At 43.1% G+C, this 7,270-nt stretch overlaps 1 long non-coding RNA gene across 2 annotated transcripts in view; it reads left to right on the top strand.

Moving 5' to 3' along the window:
• The first annotated feature begins 4,403 nt into the window (after positions 1 to 4,403).
• LOC102372502 overlaps positions 4,404 to 7,270 on the top strand; it is a 108,362-nt gene continuing 105,495 nt past the window's right edge. For both annotated transcript variants that reach the window (XR_001358817.1, XR_325007.2), the window contains exon 1: positions 4,404 to 4,569. This is a non-coding gene — a long non-coding RNA (uncharacterized LOC102372502). The remainder of the gene's footprint in view (positions 4,570 to 7,270) is intronic.

The raw sequence follows: 7,270 nt of genomic DNA, 5'->3' as shown, positions 1-7,270 counted from the left end.
TGAAAGAGATCAACACCTGGCACAGCAGTTGGTAACAAAATTGATTGTGTGTAAACATCCACCCTATTCTTGGTTTTGCAGTGAGATCTTTCAGGCATTTCAGGGTTCTCAGGAAAATGGAGTCTGTATTCTGGAGGTCCAGGACCAAGATCCGTTAGATTGGCAGTAATTCCACTGACTTCATTGCAGTTACTGTTAGGGTGGCCATCATAGAGGACAGTCCGGTTGTCCTCTGTCCTCTGTTGATCTGAAACTGGATGCCTTTATGCCCTCTATTTTTCTCTTAAAGAGTTAAAGAGAAAAATAGAGGGCATAAAAGCATCCGGTTTTGTATCAATAGGGGACAGAGGATGGAGTACCAGAAAACCAGGATGTCCTCTATGATGGTCACCCTAGTTACTGTTGACTTACACTAGCATAACCAAGAGCTGAATTTGACCCTCAGGTTACTTTCTGAAATGGTTCCTAGATTTATTGAAGCTATGTACCTCTGTAGGACTTTTCTGTAGGTTTGTTGTAGCAGTAGCTTAATGTAAATCAATTTTACTTGCAGCTGAGAACAATGCTGATTGTATATGAATCTCTAACATTTGCTGTAGACTCGAGTTTCTAAGGATCAGCTTAGGCATTCAACCGGATTACCCGTCTGCCTGTGAACTTGAAAAAAAGGAATGTGTTTTACAGTAGTAATAAAGAGGTTACTTTTAGATTAAGTTATTTTCAGTGGCTATATCTGGAAGATTTAGAGTCAATTATCCTGGTCAGGTTCATCTTTAGGACACCAGCAAAGATGGTAGCTGAGACATTTATATTGTACAAGCAACAAAGATTTAAAGGTGCTTTGTTCAAGGTATGGGTAATTGAGGCCCAGTTCTGTCCCCTGCAAGATGGAATCATTTCTACTAAAATCAATGGGAGATATTCATATCTTGGGTAATAGAAGACAAACCTTTAGGGTTTTTTTCTGTGTTGGTATCAATAATTCTGATTCAACGTCTTGTATTATTCTGAATGGAGAGAAAGCAGGCTGAACAATCAGTTTCACTGGGGAGGGAGGGGGATAAATTAGGCTCAAGTTTTTTTATCAAGGCTTCATAATTCTTTGCATGTTTGTTCCCTCTGTTGTAAAGTCTGCTTTATTATATTTCATGAAGCCTTCCAAATGGTTCACTTCTGTCAACATCTGCATTTTCTTGCAGTTGTATATGAATGAGTCTTACCTTCCCATTGGCAAAGTCCCTCCCTTATACTTTTACCAAATACTGAAGTTTATTGGGAAGCTTTTTGAAAAGAACTCATGTCCCACGTCTAAAATTAATTTAAGCATTTAAGACCCTTAGTTTCACTACTGTCCATTGACTCTAATGGTGTGGACAGATGTGACATTTGAAATGTTCCAAGTATAATGGGCTTGGCCTCATTGGACCCAACCACTTCTCACCACAAACCCTACCCCTGCTGGAACTGGAGTGGTGCAGGGACTGGGAGCTGGGATTTGGGGTCAGGTGGTGTAGCAGTGGTGGGAGTGCAGGGATCTATGGTGGCAGTGGTAGTGTTGCACTCAGAATTCTGGCTTTAAGCCCCAATCCACTAACCCTCTCCTTTCCAGAATATAGAGGTTTGGTGGCAGGAGCATGAGGATCTTGTGGTGATCGTAGGGGAATCTTACAGGCATCTGGCAACATCATAAACACCAGAATTGCTTTGGCCAAACTCTGGGAGAAGAATCACATGGCTAGACAGTCTGGCAAGTTGTCAAGTCAACCTAACAGAGTGTCTACCTCATTCTCCCTGCTTTGTGAGAGTAAGGAAGAGAAGAGCACTATGGGATTCTAGAGGATTGATGGGTTTCCTGTTCCCAGGGGAATGTAATGAGAAGTGAAGCACTTCAAAATAGTATCTCATTTCAAGGGACATTATTTTGGAACACTTCAGCTGCTTTTGAATGTTTCAAAAGGCAAATACATGTGTACAGCTGGCCCTTTGAACTGTCTCAAAAACAATGGAAATGCTTCTAATGCTCTGTCTGTCCACAACCTGAGTTCTTGTGTGACTCCAGTATAGTATAAACATGTATGAGCTAGCTGTAAACTAGCTAGCTCAGGGACCAGTAGCTGTACTAGCTCACTATGGGCTGAACACCCAAATATTATTTATGAAGTCCCTTGGTCAGGTTTTGCAGTCTGCACTGAGCTCTGTGATACCATGCCTAGCCTGCTGCCAGAATCTAACCTATTTTAAAGTTATCTCAGACATGAAAATCACAGCTGTGATGGTAGTATAAGTATGTCCTCAGTCGGCCTATACACATGCTCAGGAGAAGGCGGGGGGAGGCGGTGTTTTAATTAGAGTGGTTCCCAGACAGCCACTTGAATTAAAACAGCTCACCATCATGTGTATTAAGGCCCACATCTTTAAAAATTGCTACAGGATGCTTTAGCAAAAGCTCATTCAATGAAGTTTAGATAAAGCACCCCCACAGCCATTTTAAAATGGCAGGGGCTTAATACATGTGACAGTGAGGCAATGCTGGACCATTCTAATTAGAATACGGAGAGGACTTGATTAACTGAGTCTGCTCTGATGTGTTGTAATTAGAACATGAATGAGCATGTGTATAGACAGTCTAAGGGTCTTTGTACATGCCACCAAATTGGCCTTTAAGGCAGCTTAAATGCCCTTTTGCACCACTTTAATGGTGTTGCTGTTTGCATGCCCAGCAGTGTATTCCTCTTTAAATAACCTTGGTATGTAGCAAGATAAAACACCTAGGAGGTGTTTTAGTTTGTTAACTAACAAAGTGCAACAGTGCACGGGGCACTGGAAGCTGATGTGCTTGGGGCTTGACGGGCCCTGCACAGCTCAGGGGCTGTAGGACCTGGCATCAGCCCATGCAGGCACGCTCCACTAAAACAAAAAAAGAAGATGGTGAGCCTGATCTTTTTTTTCACCTTCCCTGAAGTCTGCTTGCCTGCCTGAGCTGTGTGGGGGCTGGATGCTTCCCTCCACAGCTGCGGGAGTGCTGGTGGTTCCCTCCGCAGCTGTGGCGTGCCCCAGGACCAGGTGCCAGTGGGCGGGTGCTGCCTGGGCTGGTCCCCACACAGCTCAGGGACTGCTCGGCTCACCAGCAGCTTGGCCCCCTTGCTGCTGAAGAGGCAGGTAAGGGTTGGGCCCCCACCCTCATGTACATGCCACAGGCATATAGTTTGGTTTAATTCTCCTTAAATTGAAGCGATGTTTTTAAAAACCCACCATTTCAATTTAGGGAGAACTAAACCAAATTAAATCCCCTGTGGTGTGTACAAGCAGCTAAAGAGTCTAAAGTGCTTAAATGACTTTTAAAAATTGAACTAAGTCACTCTGGGTGATCTTAACCCACAAAATAGGTAACCTTTTTATGTATAATAACTATTTTGGTGCTTTGTACTTTTTTATTTTACCAAGATGCACATGGAAAGTTCACTTTATGAATAGTCTTATTTGAGCACAGAGTTATGTATTGGATTAGTGCATTTGACTGTTAGGTTTAAGAGTGTTACTCAGTCTTCTTTCTGTGCGGAGAACATATATTCATTGACACTGGAAAAAAGGTGAGTTGAAAAATGTTCTTAACAAACTTGCATTTTAGGAAAAGTTAGATACCACTGAAGTTATCCTCTAGCAGAGATTCACGGCTATTGGAATGATGCTGATTTATACCAGCTGAAGATTTGACTTGGGTTATAGAGAGATGAATGTGGGTGGGGGATCTTAGCATGCATCGGCTGTACTGTTATAACTGTTAAAATGTCCACTTTTGTCCTGTGGTAAGTCAAGGCTACATTGGTACATCTTACCCCTGAATTAACAGGTATTAAGTTATTATGATTTAACTTCCACTTGGTTGCATAATTTATTCATCTCTCTGTGCCTATGCTATGCACCTAAACTAGGCTAAGCTGTTTGGCTTCCCCCCACCCTTTTTTTGTTGGCATTGCATATTGATACACTTGTAATATGAAGTGTGGTCTTCTTCTGGACACACTATAATCCATCTTTTAATCAAAAGAGACCAAGAACCAGAAAGTGCATTTGATACCTTTGGATAGGATTGTGAGAATCAGAAATCCTGCTAGGAGACAGTTGATACTTTGAACATAGATGAAAAGCAGCTGCAGATTGTGTAGTCAAGCACTACCTGTTTTACCTTGATTGTATAAGGGAAAATTCAAACCACTGTAATCCTGATTTAGTGTATAAGTATTGCCTGGCCTTTCAAGGGCTTGGAATCCAGCTGCAAGTGGTCAGTGGATAATAGTCTGCCTGACTGGGATGCTTGGGGCCAGATGGAAGGGCTTACCAGCTAATGAGGGTGGAGGCAAGAAAAGTTAAGAGCTCCAGGAAGTGTGCTGGAGTGAGAAGAGGGCAGCCTGGTGTGCTGGTAGAAACCCACAGTTTAAACTATCTCTCTTTTAGTGTTTGGAAAAGACAGAGTTTTGTTTAGTTTTTATTGAGGATTCAAGGTTGTTTAAGAAGAATAACACTGGCAAGAGACACTGAGAATAGAGCTGACTCACCTAAGGCTACAGGGTAAGTGAGCAGCTTATAGTGTGTTACTCCAAAGCTGGGATTTTTAATTGCAGTTCAGAATTTAGCTTGACTTGTGATATCTGTTTGCCAGCAATAATGATTCCACTTAGGTAGAATATGCTAATCCTCCTCTTTACTCTCTGACTCAAAAAACACTTCACTTCTAGCTGTGGTCATTAGACTGTTGGGGCTTCTTGGAAAAATAAACACAAGGGAGCAACCTGGGGAAAAGGAACTGGTTGATGTTCATACTTGGTGGTGAATAGGAATCAGCAGGACCTGGTGTTATTCATCTGGATCCATTGCTTTCAGGACACGGTGGTAGAAGGGATCAGCCTTTTTTTATTTCTTGTAAGTGGAGAATTTGCTCCTCTTCTCAGGCAGTGATCTTGCCCCCACTGTTCAGGTCACAGCTGGCTTCTGTAAATTCCCTCCTTCAGCACTTGCAAACAATTTTATCACCTGTGGCTACAGCTGTATGTGACAGCACACTTTCCAACTGCAGGGAATGTTTGTGTGCATGTTAGGCTTTATTGCTCTTCCTACTACTGTGATGCAAAACTTGTGCAAGAAAGGAGAGATGTGTACTCATCACACACTTCAGTCTTTTTTGCTGCTGACTACAAATGCTGCTCCTAGGAGAATTCCATCTCCAGCTCTTCAAACCAAAGTAGTTTTACGTGTTTGGCTAAAGTTCAGACCAGTTAACAACTTTTGCATCCTCATGCGAACTTTTCCTCTAACTTTTTTGAAGCTGTATCGCTGCAAGATTCGAGCAGGGTAATAAGCTGGGCCAAGAGGGAGAGCTTGTCCTTTAAAACTCTTTGTTAATTAACAAATGTCATCAGGGTAAAATTAAAGGCCACGGTAACATTTTGGAATCCTCTAATGTTTGTTGTTGTTGGACGTGAATGTGCTTCTCCTTTGTAAGGACTTTAATACACATGGTAAGTAAGATGACTGTAATCGGGAGTGGATTTCAAACCAGTGGCACTTTCCCTTCCACTCAGTTCTGACAGCCAAGAGCTTTGTATGGTCACTTTTGGTGAGAATTAAAGGCTTCAATATTCTAAATACCCATTTTGCAGATGGCTACCGAGGTTGCCTACTGCTATTCTAATCTTTTTTTTTTTCCCTTGCTTGAGGTGTGATATTTTGACTGCAGCTTTTCCCCATTCCCTTGCCTCTCCTGGCTCTTCGAGGGAGCTTTCCCTCAATTGAAGAATAATTGTGCTGAGCTAAACAACAGAATTGGCAGAAGGTTGCCTGACATATGAGGGCTGACAGAGTGTGTTTCAAATGTCTGGCAGGACTATGCAGGGTTAAAAGAGCTAACACTTTAAAACAGCTTACACTTTAAAACAATGGAATTTACATGCTTCAGAGGTTTCCTATCTCCTTATCTTGTCCATGAGGAATTAATAAGTTAGAGGCATTCAGCTCAGAGTGGTGGCTTGCTTGCATGCCTTTTATTAAGTAGCTGAGGCGTGAGGAGACTATATAGCTTGTTATTTTTACATACAGTGCACCTTCTGGAAATAAAGACTTTGTTGATGCACTTTCTTTACTCCCCTATGCTTAAATTCATCTCGCAGGTGCTAAAATACATACCTTTTATAATTTAAAAAAAATTGTTTGCTTTTTAGGAACTAACTCTAACAGTAAAGATTTAAAAGTACTTGATAACATTAAACCAAGCCAGAAAAATCTCTGTAAAACAGGTGATGGTGTTTCTATCTTACAGATAGAGAAACCGAGGCAGAGTGATAAAATGATTTGTCCAAGAATAACGACTCAGTAGTAGCACCGCAAACAGAGGCCGGTCCTGTCGCACAGCTTCTCTTCTCGAAACTCTCTTCCCCTCATCATAGCAGTTTCTTTACAGTAGGAGCAGGCAATTATTTTGGGCAGAGGGCTGCTTACTGAGTTCTGGCAAGCCATCAAGGGTCACATGACAGGCAGCCCAGGGCAGATAAATATTAACTTTCTAAATTTTTTAGGGGGCCCACAGGCTGGATAGAAGGCCTTGGCGGGCTGCATCCCCTGGGCCGCATTTTGCCCACCGCTGCTTTACAGCCATTATGAAAGAATATCCACAATGTTATTTTGTCTGTGCAGGGAGGCAGCAGGCGAGTGTTGGAAACAACTGGTGCCTGATCCTACAAACTCTTGCTTCCAGACAGAGTCACTTGCATTTCACTTGGCAGTGAAGGTTTTGCTATGCATGGTAGAAAATGTTGGCAGGGTTGTATCCTAATTGGTGACCATTCACTTAGACCAGAGGTGTCCAACCTTTTTGAATGTCGGGCCAGATGACTAACTTTTTATCACCCAGTGGGCCAGCGAGCCATATTCGAAGACCACAGGAAGTGGTATCATATCCAGAAGTGATTTCACTGGTGTCAAAGGTCACGTGACGTTGCAGGGGTTGACCATGGTGCTGGTTGACATGGCATGCATGCCCGGGTTGACCTGGTGCTGCAGGAGCCGCCTGGCTACAACCGGATTGACCTGGTGCTGGAGAAGCCGTGGGGCCAGGCCGGGGTTAACCTGGGGCCCACTGGCCTGCCAGTGCCATGTCCGGGTTAATATGGTGCTGCAGGACCGAGTTGGCACCGGCCAGGAAAAGCAGCATGCAGCTGAAGCTGGCTTCCCATGTGCTGCTGGGGACAGGATGAGGCCAGCCAGGTCTGCACTGGCC

Source organism: Alligator sinensis, unplaced genomic scaffold (genome assembly GCF_000455745.1).
Source record: "Alligator sinensis unplaced genomic scaffold, ASM45574v1 scaffold1217_1, whole genome shotgun sequence".
In the NCBI taxonomy this organism is placed as follows: Eukaryota; Metazoa; Chordata; order Crocodylia; family Alligatoridae; genus Alligator; species Alligator sinensis.
The sequence above is the reverse complement of the archived record's forward strand: the minus strand, read 5'-3'. Positions and strand labels throughout refer to the sequence as shown.